The 18308-nt window shown below is 39.3% G+C and overlaps 1 long non-coding RNA gene across 1 annotated transcript; it reads left to right on the top strand.

The window, feature by feature from the left end:
- Positions 1 to 5057: 5057 nt before the first annotated feature.
- LOC126390611 (uncharacterized) lies at positions 5058 to 15121 on the top strand. The gene is made up of 3 exons (XR_007569982.1): positions 5058 to 5229; positions 12277 to 12411; positions 15021 to 15121. It is a non-coding gene; the product is annotated as an uncharacterized LOC126390611 (long non-coding RNA).
- Positions 15122 to 18308: the final 3187 nt, after the last annotated feature.

The raw sequence follows: 18308 nt of genomic DNA, 5'->3' as shown, positions 1-18308 counted from the left end.
TTGTTTTCACTTATAAAAGAGACTAAAAATATGCGGAGACCAATAAAATAATGTTATTTATGCAGTATGTTTAGGGAAAATAACACTAGGTAGCACCAGTTAGTTTTCTTCCTCTCTGAGATCAGGTTGGATATTTGACAGCAGCTCATCATCTAACTTTCTGCATAAAAGGATGGACTAAACAGCCACGATGGGTAAATGCAATTTTTACGATGGCTGGTTTAACAATCCAAAAAATAAAGCCTGGTTGGCTAAGGATTCCAAAGGGACAAAGAAGCTAGATACAAACGTTGTGTAAAATCATTCAACATCTGCAGCATGCTGGAGGCAGCAATTTAAAGCCGTATGCAAAGGCAAAAGCGCTATCATCTTGTCACAACATGCTCTGCTGGTTTGGTGTTAATGTATTTGTTTGAGCCACACTATCTAGCTACAATCTTCTGGCAATTATTTGGCAACATAATAACATACATAATCCAAATGTAACATACATGTTAACAGTTGTATTTTAAAACCATTTTATTTACATCATAAACACCTAGCTATTTGTGCTCAGATGTCAAATAGGATCTGACCAAATCTATGAGAAGTCTCAAAATTTGAGTCTGGAAAAGTATGGAATTTTGAATTTATAGAAAGAGAAAGGGGTATCACCCTCCATCAGCACTGGCACAGATTTCAGTCAATATGACTTACAACACAGTCATTTAAGAGGAAAAAGGTGTTATTGGTGCTTCCCCAGTCCAAATATCCCAGAATAATTTTCCATATGCAAGACTGACAGACCTCTTAAAGTTAATATACACGTACTCGCTTGCATTTTTAATTGATTTACATAAGGCTGCATTACCTTCTGGTGCCTTAGACAGAAGAACTGCCAGTATTTTGGCAACGGCGAAAGTCTCAAAAATCATGAAGATGTACACAGTACAGCTGCATTCACCACAAGTATGTGACATTTTCATGTTTTATACGTATCATACCAATATTTCTAAAGTGACGTAGGCCTAATACATAGGAGATGGAAATGGTGGAGGGGTTGGTGAATGCGATGTCACTAGGCAAGATGTCTGCCAAGCAGACTATTGTTTGAAACCAACAACATCAGCTGTGTTCTGGCGACCCTCTGCAGCATTTCCCAGTAGCCTTTGGCACCAAACCTGGGTGTCTTTTACCAGCACATCTCTGTGTTTCCCAGCCATGTTTGAGCCCTCCAACCTGGGTGTTCTTAACCATCCTGTCCCTGCTTTTCCAGCTGCTTTTATTCCACCAAATGTGGGTGTTTTTAGCCAAAACATGATCTTTTCCTCACCATAACCAAGTGATTTTTGTGCCTAAACTTAACCACACCTTCACCACAATGTTGTTGACACACGATAAGTATTCACTACAAAATAATGTACAAATGTAACATATTTGTGGTGTGGCAAAACATACAATACTAACATTTTTCTGGGGATGGGTTGGGCACTTCAGTTGTCCACCAACATGAACGCTGGTGGACACTGAATGCGGTGTTTATTTAACAACAATTTACGGCCTCAAAAATGACCACTGAGTTGAACCCAAACGTCTGACAGTTCAACAGAAAGCGATTATGAGCTTTGTCGAACTGGTATTTACCGCAGAGCTATTGTATGGGGAGGCTTTTCTGTTTCCATCCCTAGGTGTCAGTTTGTAGCTTTCCAGATGCTTTCTCTTTTGTCAAACACATGCATAGTCAATAGATGCACACACACCAATGATTTATTTATTTATTTATATCTATTGTTGCGATGGGAATATGGTTCGGAGGACATCTATTTCTCTGAGAGATTCGGTGTGTGTGTATGTGTTATGTGTGTGTGGCAGCCAGCTATGTGAATGGGGTTCAATAATGAGAAATGCTTATCAACCCTCTACAGCCTGTCAGCTCGCTGCTATTAGCTGTTACCCCAACAATCCTACAGGTAGGCCAAGAGTGCTCGTATTGATTCCAAACATTCCTATTTGTCCCCGCAGGAGGGGAGCAATCAGCAGACGGATTTAGTTGATTAGGATTATGGGAAGTAATTTGTGCAGGAAATAAGTGGGCATTTTTAAGGGCTCTATTAATATTGTGAAATTAGTTTTCTTAATACCTGGGATGAACTTGCTGTTTGAATGTAAATCACTGTTTATGTGATTGGAACGAGGACGAGAGGGAGATTTTTAGGGAAGCCGAGAAACAGTTTGTCGAGCTGAGGTGGAGAGAGGAGAGAGCACGAGTGAACAAGAAATTCAGGAGCAGTTATTTCCTTCCACACTCACTCACTCATTCATTCTCATCAGCAGTATAATCCTCGCTGAGGGTGCTTTCCATATCACTGGGTGGCTTTTGCTGCAGAGAGACGCATTTTAGCATAATACTAACAAGAACCTTGACAATTAGTTAGACAGGAGAGGGGACACAGGGGCACAGTGGCAGCAGGGCAGCATGCAGAGTAAAGACGTGAATAAAAAGCCGGGGAAAATAGAGGAACAGGAGACTATGGAGAGGAGGTGGAACTGGGACATCAGCTGTGTGACTCTAGAAAGCTTTAATTACTTTTCTTTCTTTTTACTTTGCAATGATCAGTGCTTAGAGGAAGTGGTTCAAAGCCCTATTTTACTAATGAGACTTGCATGAATTTACACTTAGATGTGTTAATACACAAGTACTCAGCATTTGAATGGCATCATGAAGTAAATATAGTTGTTAAGAAATTTCTACAGGCAACATACACTCAGTGACCAATTTATTAGGAACACCTTTACAGTATAATGCAGTCCAATACTTTAACAAATTTATAGCGTTCAGTTTTTGGTAACATTATCAGAAATGCCTTAATTCAATTGTATCTTTATTACTGGTCATAGTTAAATAGGTGGTGTTGCAGTGGACCGCATTATATTGGAAGACGTTTGTAACTTTTTTCCATGACATTTAGGGGGTAGAATAAAATATATAATATGAGGTATAATTAGATTTATACATTTACGACAACTTCAACAAAAGACGAACATTATAAATCAGAATCAGACAAGGATTTATTGCCAAGTAGGTTTGCACTGACAAGGAATTTGCTTTGGTTATGTGGTGTATACATAAAACATACAATAAACATGTTAAGAGGAATAAAAATAATGCAAAGTACTGCAACACTCAAAAACATACATATGGAATAGAAAAATTACAATAAAAAATAATATGACAGATACTTTTGAAAAGTATTATAACATAACAAACGTGTAGTGTAGCTGTTTCAGAATAAGCTATACAGCCTTGTGCAGGAGGTGCAAAAATATTAAGCAGGCAATTAGCAAAAATTCCCACTGGTGCAAATATTCCAACATATGTGTTAATGTAACACACACAGACAATGTCTTTTGGGGTTTTTTCATATGTTATGTATTTGAAACTGGAATGTATTCTACTCCTGTAAGTTTTCAAAACCTCTCAAACATGGGCATGTTTGGGCTAAGCTACACACTATATAACATAATAAGGTTGAACCCGTTTGTTAGCTTATATTAGCTTACTAGCTATTAGCAAAAGACAGTGTGATATACCTTTATTTATACAGTATATGACTGCACCACAAAGCCAAAACACTGTATTTATTTGGTCAGGGGTTTTACCATAAAAATAGAGTTTAAAATTTACAATAATCACAAATGAAAGCTCAAAACTAAGCCACAGAGAGAATTAGCTCTAACTAGCGAGCTAAAACAAGATAGCAAACTATATAGAAGTGGAAGATAGCTGCGGAGATAGCCACTACTAACCTAGCTGAATCTAAATGCACTTTTCTTGTAATTGAGAAATATCAAATTTGATGAACTGACTTCTTGGTAATTCAGATTTTTATTCCACATAACTAAATGTAGCTATCATAGCTAAAAACTGAATCACTTAGGCTGAGAGATAGCTAGCTTAGCTCAGCTGGTAGAAGTAGCTGCCATCCTAACTTTTAAAACTAGTATGTATGTGGGATGTGGTTAAGTTGGGGTGAAATTATTATGAAAAATAAATAAAAATAATACAAAACAGTGCATTACAACCTTTCTGTTACACTGTTTGTCAGCTATCCTGAAAAATTTGAACCTCACTATTTCTGTAGTTACTGCTATCTTTTTAAGTTAGATTCATTAACTGTTATTCAGATAACATGTATGTCAACATTTTGCTGATAAGAAGTTGATTGGCTTTATTCTGTTTGCTGGTACATGAATGTTTGGTCCAAAGCTTCTCATTCTGGTGCTAATTATGTGTATTTTTGGGGGGTAAGATCTCACTGGATTGGATAACAGCTGCCGCAGAGGATTGAGAGTGTGACAGTGAAACATGTATATGTGATTTTCAGGCAGATGACAGACAGACAGAAGGGCTCCTCGAGAGGACATACAACTTTAACAGGATTGGAAATGGTACCGACCAGCTGTAAGAGGTAAGAGAGAAAGAGCAGGGGATGAGAGTCAAAGTGGGAGGAAGGAGGGGTGGCGACTCAAGGAGCAGTGTTGCTAGATCAGTTTGAGAAGGAATTAACTGTCATTTAGCCACAAAGTTGACCAAAGGACACGTCCGTGTTTGCTGCAACAGCTTGGAGAGATGGAGAAGCAGGGTGAAAACAATGGTGGGGAAAAGGAACAAGCTTTGGGATGAATGAAGCCGTTAAACACATCATCAAACGCTACAGGCACAGCAGGGGGCCTCGGGATACAACCGTCTGAGAGATGGGTGGTGTGGGTGTGTGCATGTGTGTGTATAGTTTTGTATTGGCCCAATAAACCATCCATCTGCAGGGAGAGGAGAACAGTGGATGCGGGGAACGGGTGGGGGGGGTTGCAAGACTCTTTATGCTCCATATTTACACCCCTTTCAAATGCACAGACCGACAGATACACAGTCCTGCCCAGAGGTTCTTTGATGCTTGTCGATACCGCTGCGTGATGATGTCATACGGCAGAGAGCAAGGGAGGGAGGCATGATCAAAGGAGAGAGGGAGGGATGAAGACGCAGGAGAGGATAACCAAGACAACAACGGGACAAAGATGGCGACTGCTCCTACTATGGGACGTCCACTGGCGTCCAGACCTCCGAATCCCCAGGAGGAACCCTGGCCGTGCGGCAAGTGCATTCACTTCCCTTATTCTAACAGGATGACCACCAGCATGACATACTGGAACCACCAAGCCAACCTCAGCCACCACTACCGCCGGGCTAGCACGGTAAGCCTTCCGTCTACCTTAGCCTTTCCTCCGCTGCCGTTAAACCATCAAACCCTCAACACCCCGATGTCTGGTTACCATCACTCCATCCCAAGTATTTATCATGAGTTGCCGTTCTTTCTAATAACACATTTTCTACCCATTTTCTTCCTTTTTCTCAGCCCCTTTCATCATGGTCTTTTGGCTGTTAATATAGGCCTCTCTTTGCCATCAAAGGCAGCACATCAATTGCCTTGACTCCCAAGTGTATGTGTGAGGGTGAAAGAGAGAAAGGGAGAGAGGAGAAAAAAAGAAGAACACCATGTATCAAAGATCAAGGCACGCTTTCATGCCTGATTTTGGCCCTGGTCTGGTTTTGCTTTCCATCATCTTTCCATCCTCCCTTTTCTCCCCGTTCTAGGGCTGCAGACGCTCTCCGAACCCATCGACGTTTCCTCCCAAACCCTCAGTGGTCCAAATTCCACATTTGCTGAAAAATGAAATACGACGCTTTTGTGGGGAAATAGGGGAAAAGGAAAGACATTTTTTTCTGGTTTTCTTTGAGAATATTCTGTAGCTTGCAGGCTACTGGGCCAGAGCTCTGCCCCAATGATGACAATACGTGAAACAATATTTGAATAAGCAGCAGGAGGGCAGGCAGCTAATCCACTGTGGCTAATCCAGTATTGGTGCAGGCCATATTGGTAGCTTGAGTATTCAGCCCCGTCACAATACACATCAGCAGGACGCCATGGCAGATATACTGACACTCTTACTACAGGCATGGCTGGGAAAGGCCAGCAGATGGATGGATAGGTGGATGGAAGGAAGGATGATATAGAGCTACATGAATGGACAATTGCATGGATGGATGAAAACCCGTGATATTGATACAGTGGTTTCTTTATTGCACGCATTGTCTTGCCGTCGAGTGTTACTTGGATTATTTCAAGGTAGAGAAAAATCTGTTGGATCAAGACAAAAATAGAGGTGTCGGACATAAGCTTCAATTGTCAGTGTCCTTGATAGCTCTGTGACATAGCTTTGTGTCTACATTTGAAGTCAGCACGAACAAAAACAGACCTGAAACATCAATTATCTCCCAACTCAATTAATGTCTAACATAATAAAAGGTTTCACTGTACAAGATTCTCCTTGTCCTTCGTTTTGGAGAATTCATAGCAGCCAAACAAAATACTTGTCTCCAATTAATTTTCTTAAAGAGCAGAGGTCTGTTTCTCTTTCAAGAGGTATATAATGAAGATTTCACTCTCCACGAGCATCTAAATGGGTCTTTGTGCTGGGAGGCCCCCAAGAGATAAGCCTGTTTCTGACAGGCCTCCGTACAGACGCCCAAATCTGCTGTGGCAGCTGGAACAAAGGGACCCCTGAGCTGGACCAACACACTGACAAAAAGCTGCGGCTCACTAGTCCAAGGGGGCTGCCTCAATTTAAGAATTAATAACCCACTTTCATCTTCACTGGAAATGGTTGTTTACATCACATACTTGACAATATTTGGAGAGTAATTCATGGGACTCTTTGTCTTTTTATTGAAACTGTGCAAATAGATCAAACTGGCTAGCAAGGGTCATCAGTCAATGGATATAGATCAATCATGGTTGACTGTGTAATTAAGCAGTACCAGTTGCATTGTACTGCTTAATTTTCATTTTCTGCTACGGATACTTTTTAGCCAAAGCAGTCATTATCTTTGTATGTGTTACATAAAATACTAACAGCAACATTTCATTGTGCAGTCCTGTATTTTATGATGACATTAATTAAACCTTGAATTCTTGAACAATGCATGATATTAATCAAATCTACCACAGTGTGTATCATTTTATGAGGCATTATCAAAATATTTGTTGTGATATTATACATTCTCTGGAATTTCACTTGAGAAACTGAAAAAATACTTGAATAATCAAGGTAATTCATGATGTACATTGATGCAGAAATTATTCAAAAGTCCAAGATGGGCATAAAAATTCATTGATTTGCAACATTCTCCACAATAGGCTATTTTCACAAAAGGCATATTGATATGTCACAGTTGGAAACAGTACAGTGAATAATGAAATAAATAATGGCTGAATTCCATTTAGCTGCTTCAGTTTTAGGGTCCTGCTATTGGGCATGCTGGCTCACTGTCACACTGCCGTCAAGCCATCGTTATTAATGACATCTGTGCTTTTTCCTACAATGACAAGCCAAAATGTCTCCTGTGATAAAGTACAATACAACCAGAGATATTTAAGGGAGGGGCACCCCAGTATAAACTATTTGGCAAAATCTCTTAAGGATGATTAATTTATTGTATATTAATACATGGCTTTGTTGAATACTCAATTCTGATTTGTCAAGTACAGCATTCTACAGTCTATTATTTAGAAACAGCAGACCGTTGATGGATGCAGTTCTGATCACAGATGTATAGCTAAAGCAGTAAAATCGTTTTTAAATCAATATTTTGTGTCAAATTATTGATCTCTTTAGTAAGAAGCCATATACTAAGCGGGATAATGTATAGTGAGCGGGTTATTGTGAAATGAACCCAGACAGGCGATGTGGAGGGGTCTTGAATCATCCTTGAATCATCCAGGACTTCATTTAGAAATAATGACCCACTCGCTGTATATTATCCTTTACTTGTTTCGTGGTGAATATGTATTGTTAAATTTCCCAACCCTAAAGACATACAAGATATCACAAGCCTTGAAATCTTCATTATAATAATATTAAACTTAATTTATATAGCACCTTTCAAAACACAGTTACAAAGTGCTGTACAGTAAAACTAAACACAATTAAAACACAAGAAGAATAAAACAAATAATGTGTCATAAAGTGTCATCCAGTGAAAGATAAAATAAGGAAGGCCAAAGCTAAAATCAAGATAATAAATGGGAAATAACACCAATTAGATAGCAATGAAATAGACAAACAGCTCAAATAAAGTCCGGATATGCTTTCCGATAGAAGTGCAATTTTAGGACAGACTTAAATGAAGCCAGTGACTCAGATAGCTTTATATCCTTGGGCAGGTCATTTCAGAGCCTCGTGGCCCTGATTGCAAAAGCTCTGTCCCCTTTGGTCCTCAGCCTGGACTCTGGGACAAGCAGAAGACCTCTGCCCAAGAATCTCAAACTATGCAGAGGTTCATAAGGGACTAACAGGTCTGAACTGTAATCTGGAGTCAGGCCATGAGCAGCCTTAAACGTAATTAATAAGATTTTAAAGTCAATCCTTAAACAAACAGGGAGCCAATGTAAAGAGGCTACAACCAGTGTGATGTGGTTGTGCTTCTTGGTTTTGGTTAAAAGTCTTGTGGCTGAGTTCTGAACAATCTGATGTCGTTGCAAGGTTTTTTGATTAAGACAGGAATAAAGGCTGTTGCAATAATCAAGATGCATGGAGATAAAAGCATGTACAACAGTTTCTGTATCTCTAAACGTTGAATAGATCGTATTTTAGCAATATTTCTGAGGTGATAGAAACATGATTTGACAAGTTTAGTGACATGCTGTTCAAAACATGAATTACTACCTGACATGACACCGAGATTAATGCTGCATACAGGAAATGTATATCAGAATTAACTTAAAGTCAGCTGAACACATACTGAATATAACTGTTTTGACTGTGTTTGCTGATGATGTTGAAATCTAGCTTTAACTAAAAAGGAAGGTAATATCATACTTTAAACTAGGAATTAAAGTCTTACATGATGTCACAATGTAACCTGACTTGATCCCCAAAGCCACAAAGAAAAAAATAGTCGAGTCCTGCCATCACTGCAAGGTTGCCAGGCAACCAGCAAACAGTCTGACTCATAATCTCCCGTAAAACCCACATTGCATCTTTTTAACACTTCAGTTTTTGTATGGATTTAATAAGGGTAGCATTTTAATTACTGAGCTTTAGATTGGCTGGTTAGTGGATTTTGTTACCCTTGTTTGGACTGAGCCGGGCTAGCTGGTTCCCTGCCTCCAGTCTTTATGCTAAGCTCGATGACATTGAGTCAAAGTGCTTTGTTGCATGGTAACAAGTGCTTTAGCAACACTTCAGTGGCGAAGTGGTGATAGTGTAGCTGGTCATGCTGTTGTGTGGTTGCTTGTAGTGCGAACACAGCATAAGGAGGCTTTCACATCAGGGACCTGGGCCCAAATCCATGTGCACTTGACCCCAAAGTCCAGTTCATTTGATTAGTTTGAACATGGTGTACCAAGCACAGTCCATCGATCCATCCCTGGGTCCACTTGAAAAGGTGGTCTTGAGTATGCTTCATGTGTGCTCAGGTGCAGCTCCCATCAGGTGTGAAAACCAACTGTACCAGAACATGGAAGTGGACTGCTATTTAACTTGAGTTAACAGTCGGCGAGTAGAGTTACAAAGGCATTTCTCAATGCCTCCAGTCTTCTCTGAGATCTGCATATGCGAGCAGCTCGAGCTGATCTCATCCTCTGGGTGATAAAGTAGTCGTGGGTGATAAAGTAGGAAGGCAGGCGAGTGGATCGCTCTTGACATTGCCTCCAATTTATAAACAAAAGTAGGCATAAGGCTAAGGTCGACTCCACTGTTTGGGTTTGGGATCTTAAGATTGGCGTGCTTTCCTACGCTGCAGCGATAACATAAATAAATTTCATGTTGATGATGACGCAAGCGCACATGGATACGCACCAACATTACTAATGTGAAAGCTGAGTAGCAGGGGAGGGGAGAGACAATTGTACTCAGGCACAGTACGAATCATTCACACCTAATTTGAAAACACCCTCAGCATACGATGGTGGTATGAGTGGTATCAACAATCTATTTTAACTCTTGGCAAGAAAGCAAATGAGCATATTTCAACACATCGTCTAGCTCTGATGATTCATATAGATAGTTAGACAGACAGATATAGAAAGAGGAAGGGGAGCATGCGGCCAGGTGTATGAGTGCCCCCCCCCCCCCCCCCCCCCGACTGATGACCTTTCTTCAGCTAAGAGCTCAGACCTCTGCTATACCCACACACATACACACACACACATACAGAGCTGAGATTCATTATATATTCATAAGTACCAACATGCCCCCAACCCCTCCTCACCAAGACATCATAAAGGTCAAGTTCATCTTCCTCAGTATTCTCTCTTTGTCTCCCCTCCCTCTCTCCTCATTGTCTCTGGGGGCACTGCAGCAACCATAACAACACCAGCCTGTTGCAGCAGGAACCTGTGTATGCATGTGTGTGTGTGTGTGTGTGTGTGTGTGTGTGTTTGTTGACTGTTGAGGATATAAGCCAAAGTGATATGAATACATTTCCATAATGAAGCGTGTTTAGCTTGGCATGTAAAGCCTGCCAATCAAACACACAGAGAAACATTTCATCATCATTTTCTCAGACAACCCTGCCTGTCCTCATAAGTGCCTGCTGAAAGGCTTTTCTAGACCTCTTGCTGAACACGCTGATTGTCAAAGACATTCAAATTGTTTCTTAATGTGTGGGCGATACTGACAGAAATACTGTATTTCTAATAACTCTGTGCAAAATTTGCCTTTAAGACCCTGAGAACACACAATTTAAAGCTATCTTACTAAACAGACCAAAATCCCATAATGTAATTATTCTAATGTCACCTTATCAATGTCGTATTTATATTGGTCCTCTCTTTTTGCCATATGGTCCTCTCTAATGCAGAATTTATACTTAGGGGCGTAGGCTCTGCATCGACATGGAGCCTACGCCGTAGCCTGACGTGCACCTCCCCAGAAATGTAACTACACGTCAGGATGACGCAGACCTCCAAACCATTTCCCTCAGTGGAAATGAAGCTTGTATTTACTTTAATTTCACAGATAATAATAATAATCTTTATTATGGACTCAAATGGTCCACACACACATACACACAACCATTACATACATTTAAAATACATCATTAAAAATAAAAATATATAGTTTCATATAAGTAATTCATCACTGTTTGTTCAAAAAGAGGTGCAAGCTATCATGCCAATGCTTTCGAAGCCTGGATGTGAACCGATAGCCCATCATAGGGCAGGTTAAGGCCATAATAATGCTATTTTCTGACAAATCCAGTCGACACATAAAATTAAACATTAACTTTCGTAACAGTGCCTGACATGTTGGTACATTAGAGTACACAAATAACTGTCTGGCACTGTGCCACCTAGGAACACGGAGCAACAGCCTCATGGCATCATTATATGCCACTCTAAACCTCTGCATACTTTTCACTCTGTAAGAGGACCAGAGATGAGCTGTATACAGCGGGGTGACATAAGCCCTGAACAGAGCACATTTAACATCTGCAGAACACATAGAAAATTTCCTCAACAACGTATTGGCCTGTGCACATATTTTACAGCATTGACGACGGATGTCACTGTCATCCATAAGATCATCTGAGAAGACATGTCCAAGATATTTCAATTCCTTCGACATGTCTAAGGATCCATCTGAAAGGTGGAAGGCAGGAAAAAACAATTTCTTGTCCTCTCTAGATCTCACAACTATCACTTTACTTTTTTTGGCGTTATAGTTAATGTTAAATTTTCTGACATATTGTGTGCATATCAGTTGTATTGTATTGTTGCAGATAAGCAACTATAAATCGAGAAGACAATAAAGCCTCCAATAAAATAGCATTTTAAGTCTTGTGTGTGATTTATCCTTCAGAGATTTATACTTCGGGATTTATCCTGGCTTCATATGAGAAAAGGAAACCTCTGCTCATTGCTAGGCTAATTTATACAATGTAAAATGCCATAGGCTTGTGCTAAAAACGTTAGCATGTTGTATTTGTTTGGAAAACGTGTTTAGTACAAGACAGTTGTTTTGTCGGTGAATCTTGTGAGTTGTAATGGAGACAAATTGTGCACCGTTACCTTTTTAAATGTTGCTGTTGTCCCTGGTTTTATATGAGAAGAGGAAAAGATTGCTGGCCGGGATTTTTAATGTGACGTAAACCTGATATAAATAAGAGCTACAGCTTGGATGTGAGTACATGTCTACAGTTCTGTTTGGTTTCTGGAAGCTTGTTTTTCTGTTCCCCAGGTTCAGATTACTATGGAAGAACTGTCCATCCACAAGTGGACAGAGATGAGGACGGATGTCTGGACCTCGCCTGAGCCACCTGACCCTGCCTTCTCCACATGGGACAGCTAGCCTGTGTGACTTACAGGAGGCATGGTAAACCACTTTAATCACTGCACATCATGGTTTGATTTAGTCTTCGTTCATCAAAATTGTATTCTTGTAGTTTTTTTTCTGTAATCCTGTACGGCTCAATTTGACTCTGTAGAACTGAAGAGACTTGGCTGGATTTAACCTTTAACTTGTGCTGCTATTCTTGATTTTCTGTAGAAATAAGTGTTAAAAACAATGAGCCACATTCATTTCTGTAAAGTTGTAGTTGGTAACTTTCATAAAATTAACTTTCTGTCAAATTTGCTGAAACTGTCACTATATCCACACAGCAGCATATGAGACAGATAATCTGTGGGGGAAAAAAATCATCAAAATATGTGTCTTAAAACATTTGAGGCAAGAAACAGGCAATGCAGTCGCAGAGTCTTGATTCATATTTCATCAGCACTGCTTAGTTTGACAGTTTGACCACAGTTCACCAGCAATAATTGACACAGTTGACTTCTGCGTGCCAGACTCCTTGGTTTTGATTGGTTGTTTAACTTTAGCTGAGATCCTGGCAAATGACTGTACAAGCATTAAAACGAGGAGGATGAACATGATTTTTTTTTCCACAGATTATATTATACAAAAGCGATTCTCATGAAAATAACCAGCTGTAGCTTTAAGCATTGTAATTAACTGAGGGTCAAAGCAAGTGGTGGGATAGTGAATCAGAATCAGAAATACTTTACTGACCCCCGAGGGGAAATTGTGATTCGTTACAGTTGCTCTGATGTACTGATAAAGATATGTAAATATCAAGCAATAAAATGAAATAAAAAAGAAATGAAAATGTGCATTATGCTACCGTGTTTAATACTAATACATAAGATATTCAAAATATTTGAAATAATATATTTTGTCACTGTGCTGGGGCTACAAGTGTAAAAATTTCAACTTTAATATATACATGAATGGAATAAAACAAGAATAAACCAAGAGTAAACATAAGAAATAAATATGTACAGTTATGTTCACTGTATGTCGAATAAATATATACATATAAGAGGTGCTGGTGAGAATAAAGTCATATACTGAAAAATATTGCACAGTTGAATAATTGCACCCAATAGATAATTATGAATTATAAACGCAGTAGATGAATAAAATCCAAATGGCAGTCTGTTGACTCAGAGCAGCGACACTCTGACAGAGGAGTTGTACAGGTTGATGGCCACGGGCCGGCTGTGACAACTGTGGCAAACTCCATCTGCTGCTAAAGATCGCATGATGTGATCAAAAGCTTCACAACAGTCACTAAATGGACCTTTTAGTGAGATGGTTTTCTTTATTATAAGCAGTATTTTTCCTATTATTTCTACACTTCCTGTAGGCTTGCTTGTATTGTTAGATTTTACAGAAAAATGTATGAAACATAAATTAAAGTAAAAATACCATGATCTAAAAATACTCTATCCCAAGATAAAAGTATCGGATATAAAATGTTGCTTATGTAAAAGTGCATAATTATTATCGGCAAAATGTACTTATAGTATCAAAGGTAAAATCAATCAAACTTTGGGTTTAAGTATTAGTACAACATTCACATCTCTTTATCTTGGACAGTTCCCTAATGGACTGATCCTGCTGGCAGCAAGTATAAAAGGCCATTACAAAATACTGGGTCCAGAAAAACTGTCCCACTGCTGCCTTTTTATTAATATTCTTAAGCACCTACATCTTTTGGAACAGATGACTTATTCCATACAACTTCAAAAAGACTTTGGAGAAAAACGGTGGCTAAAGTGATGCGTTTATTTAGCAAATGAGACAGATCTCACATGATTATTGTGTGTAACATATATGACACCTTACTTTAAATTAGTAAAAGATTTTATGTCTTTGTAAACATCCCATGAGCTCATATTGGTTGGTTTATTTCCCCTGTGCACTGTTTTTCTTTTTTCGTTTTCTTTTGTTCCTAAATGTAATTTTTACATTTAGGAATAATAAATAAAAAGTTTTTTTTTTTTTTTTTAAGTAAATTACTTATAATGCAAAATGGCTCTTTCAAAAATGTTAAATTATTATAGAATATTATAATATTCTTTTTAAATTATACCAACAACTACATGGAAGAGCTTTAGTAGTAGTAGTAGTAGTAGTAGTAGTAGTAGTAGTAGCTGCACTACTGGGTCAATTAGTGGGGTAAACATGCATCATATCATGTAAAAACAAAGGCCTGTTTTTATGTATAATAGATATATGTATATATGTGTCAAATATGTACATACATTTCTAAGTACAGTAGTTAATTAAATGTACTTAGTTACATTAAACCACGTGGTTTTTATGATATTTCTAATGTGAAATGTGAAGCATCACATGTGGAAAAACATCAGTTTCACAGTGTGCATGTGGAGCAGCATGTGACGACTTCTTATTTCACTAAATAGTCTATTCAATATTCAACATGGGAAATTCACGTGCTTCTTTTTGTAAGGGGTGTTTAGCTATTGACAACATTAAGAGGAAATTAATGGCTGTTATTGGTGGTCTAATCTCTTTCTATTTCTATCCCCCCCCCACCCCCCTCTCTCTCTCTCTCTCTCTCTCTCTCACACACACACACACACACACACACACACACACACACACACCGGTGGCAGCTCGGTGCTCCTGACTGACAGCCCAGCGGAGGCGAGTGACAAGCAGGATGCTCAGGTGGCAGCTGTGCGCTCTCTCCGTCCTGTCAGTCACTGCTCCATTGGAGGTGGGCTGCGATAACTGAACACCTGTCCTGAGGTAAGACAATCCGCTGTGAGCTGTTGTTTCTCAGTGTTTTCTCACCGGCATGTGGATCTCAGATTTATCTCGCAATGAGAACCGGCTGATTGCCCGCAGCAAAGTACCTGCTCATGTTGTCTGTGGAGCTGTTCATGTACATGGCTCTGTCATTTTTATTTTTGAGTTTCAATGCATTCTGTCTTTTATGTGCTTCAAATCATCATTCAGCCTGTAATAACTGTTAATTAGACTCTACTAGAAGACGAGCGTTTGTATTGCAATTAATTTCATGTGAGAAATTGTGCAGTGACCTGTTGGTGTCTGAGGGGGCGCTGTTGGGCAAGATCTCGTTATGCTGACGTAGAGCTGCGACAGATAGAAACATTATGATCTATAACCCGTTTAATAGCAAACTTTATTAATGCAGTGTCACTTTACTCATCTATTACACTTGAGGAACTTGTACTTTACATGAATATTTTTTAATTGTATGCTATGTTATAGTTTCACTCTACAACATGTTGGCTTTTTATCTTATTGCATTTATGTGACAACTTAAGATACTAGATAGATTTGCAGGTTAAAATTTTAAATACAAAGCATATGATCTGTGTGTGTGTGTGTGTGTGTGTGTGTGTGTGTGTGTGTGTAGACGTACATATATACATACCAATGAAAGTAAGCACTTGTTTTAGCAATGGTCACCAGAGGATTGAGGGATGTGTTTAGAATTTAAAATAATAATAATAATAATAATAATAATAATGATAATAATAATAATAATAATAATAATAATAACAGGATGTTGTCTGCTGGAATTGTTAGAAATAATTCCTTGAATACTGCAGCCTTTGTATTTACTATTAACGCCACACCACTGTTCATGCAAGTACTGTATTTCCCCATTACGCTGCAAACGTTAAATTCAGTGTCCTGCAGTGATGCAAAGTAACTAGTCTACTGGTACACGGTGCCGGGGAGTAACAAGTTACATGTAACTAGCTATATGTCATTAAAATGACTAAATAAAGGTAACCATGAGAAAAAAAAATATTTTAAATTTGTGTTACTAATCAAAATGTTGGTGATTACAAAGGGATGCATCTGAATATTTTCTCCTCAGTAAAAAGTTTACATGTAGAATATACACAAACATTCATGCTGTTGCTTTGCATCTTTTCGTTGTGCAGAAATGCTTTATTTGGCATAGCCTATTTCCAGACATTTTTCAACTTCATTGACCAGTTTAAAACGTTTGCTAGAAAAATAATCAAAAAGTAATCAATCGCAATGACTTATTATATTTGATAAAGCGATTAAAATAGTTTCTTATTACATTTTTAACAGGATAACTAGTTATCTGTAACCCATTAAATTTCGAAAGTAGCCTTCCCATCGCAGCCAGTACACAGGCCTACATTTACTCAACTACAGTACCTATACAGTTATAAAGTTCTTGGACTTAAAAGGATAGTGCACCCAAAAATGAAAATTCAGTCATTATCTACTCACCCAAATGCCGAGGGAGGCTCAGGTGAAGTTTTAGAGTCCTCACATCCCTTGCAGAGATCCCAGGGGAGAGGGGGTAGCAGCACAACTCCACCTGGCTGGGCGCCCCAGATTAAAAAGTCCAAAAAACACATAATTGAAACCACAAAATATCTCCATACTGCTCGTCCGTAGTGATCCAAGTGTCCTGAAGCCCCGACATAAAAAGTTGTTTGGAAAAACGTCATTTGAACTTATGTGTTTTTTGGACGTTTGAATCTGGGGCGCCCAGCCTGCATTAGGTGCAGTTGTACTGCTACCCACTCTCCCCTTGGGTCTCTGCAAGGGATGTGAGGACTCTAAAACTTCACCAGAGCCTCCCTCGGCATGAGGGTGAGTAGATAATGGCTGAATTTTCATTTTTGGGTGCACTGTCCTTTTAAGTATTTTGATTTCATGCAATTTTTATCCCACTGCATTTCAAGGGTAATATTGTACTTTTTACTACACTACATGTACCATTTCAAGACATCAGTTCAGCCCAGCCAACATTTTTACACATGGCCCATATGGGTCGAAAAACAGGTCCTATATGGGATTGTCCACAGGCTCTACAATGGCCCCATGCCGATTGCCCTCATGGTTCATTTTACCTAAGTGGGATCCAGATAAGATCCCCATGTTGGGCCAATACCCACTTGGTACCCAGGTAGCCCAAGCATTACCTATGCATGGCCCATTTGGGTACACCCCTCCATGTAGGCAACTGGCATTGGGCCATTATTGAACCCTAGACAATCTCTTAAGCACAAACAGAGACAAACAGTACTCTCATATGTGGGTGGGGTTGTTGTCACTCACTGCCCCACACAGCACTTTCTGTATTTTCTCATCATTGGTGACACAGATGTAAGTCTGCACCTCGTTTATCATCCACAGAACGAGGCTGCATGCCGACGAACAAAATAAAACAGGCTGCAGTGAGAGTCTCTCTCGGTGGGATATTTAGAAATAGCAGGTTTGTGCATTTAGTCCCTCGCAGGCAAGCTCAGGCGTTTAGTGTTGCTGTGGCCCACAGGAACAACGCTCCGTAATGCTTTTTTTTTCTGCGAGTGAGGATTAAAGTATATGCTGTTCACATAATCCAGCCGAAATCAATATATATAAACACTTGAAGATCCACTCATAACTAAAAGTGTAATAAAAACTAAAGTAATGGTCAAACTCGTCATGTGGAATATTTAAGGTGTGTTGATAGAGTCACGTTGTCAACTCATACATTGAGTAACATTACAAGTTAACGTTCCACCTTAAAAGTTGCCGGCAGTCGGCCAGGTGAATTTAGTTATTTGTTTCTCAGTCTACAGCTGTTGCAAGAGGCAGCAAAACATCCTTTATTTTTATAGTTACAGTTTACTAATAAAACTCTCCACGGTATGAACAGTGGTTACATGAGCCTCAAAACCCGACACAACAACGCCCTGAGCAGAGTGACCAGACTGCAGTGTTCACAGCTCCACCTTTTAATACCAGATGTGTGTGCTAGGTACCCCAACAGAGGGGGGACCAAAAATGGGAACGGTACGGAACGGTTCCATTGGTACAATCCACAACTTTTCACAGTGGAAACAGGAAAAAAAGCATATGAAACTGTACTGTACTGTACCGCACTGCTTGGTGGA

Source organism: Epinephelus moara, chromosome 5 (assembly GCF_006386435.1).
Source record: "Epinephelus moara isolate mb chromosome 5, YSFRI_EMoa_1.0, whole genome shotgun sequence".
In the NCBI taxonomy this organism is placed as follows: Eukaryota; Metazoa; Chordata; class Actinopteri; order Perciformes; family Serranidae; genus Epinephelus; species Epinephelus moara.
This window is presented reverse-complemented; position numbering and strand designations above follow the sequence as displayed.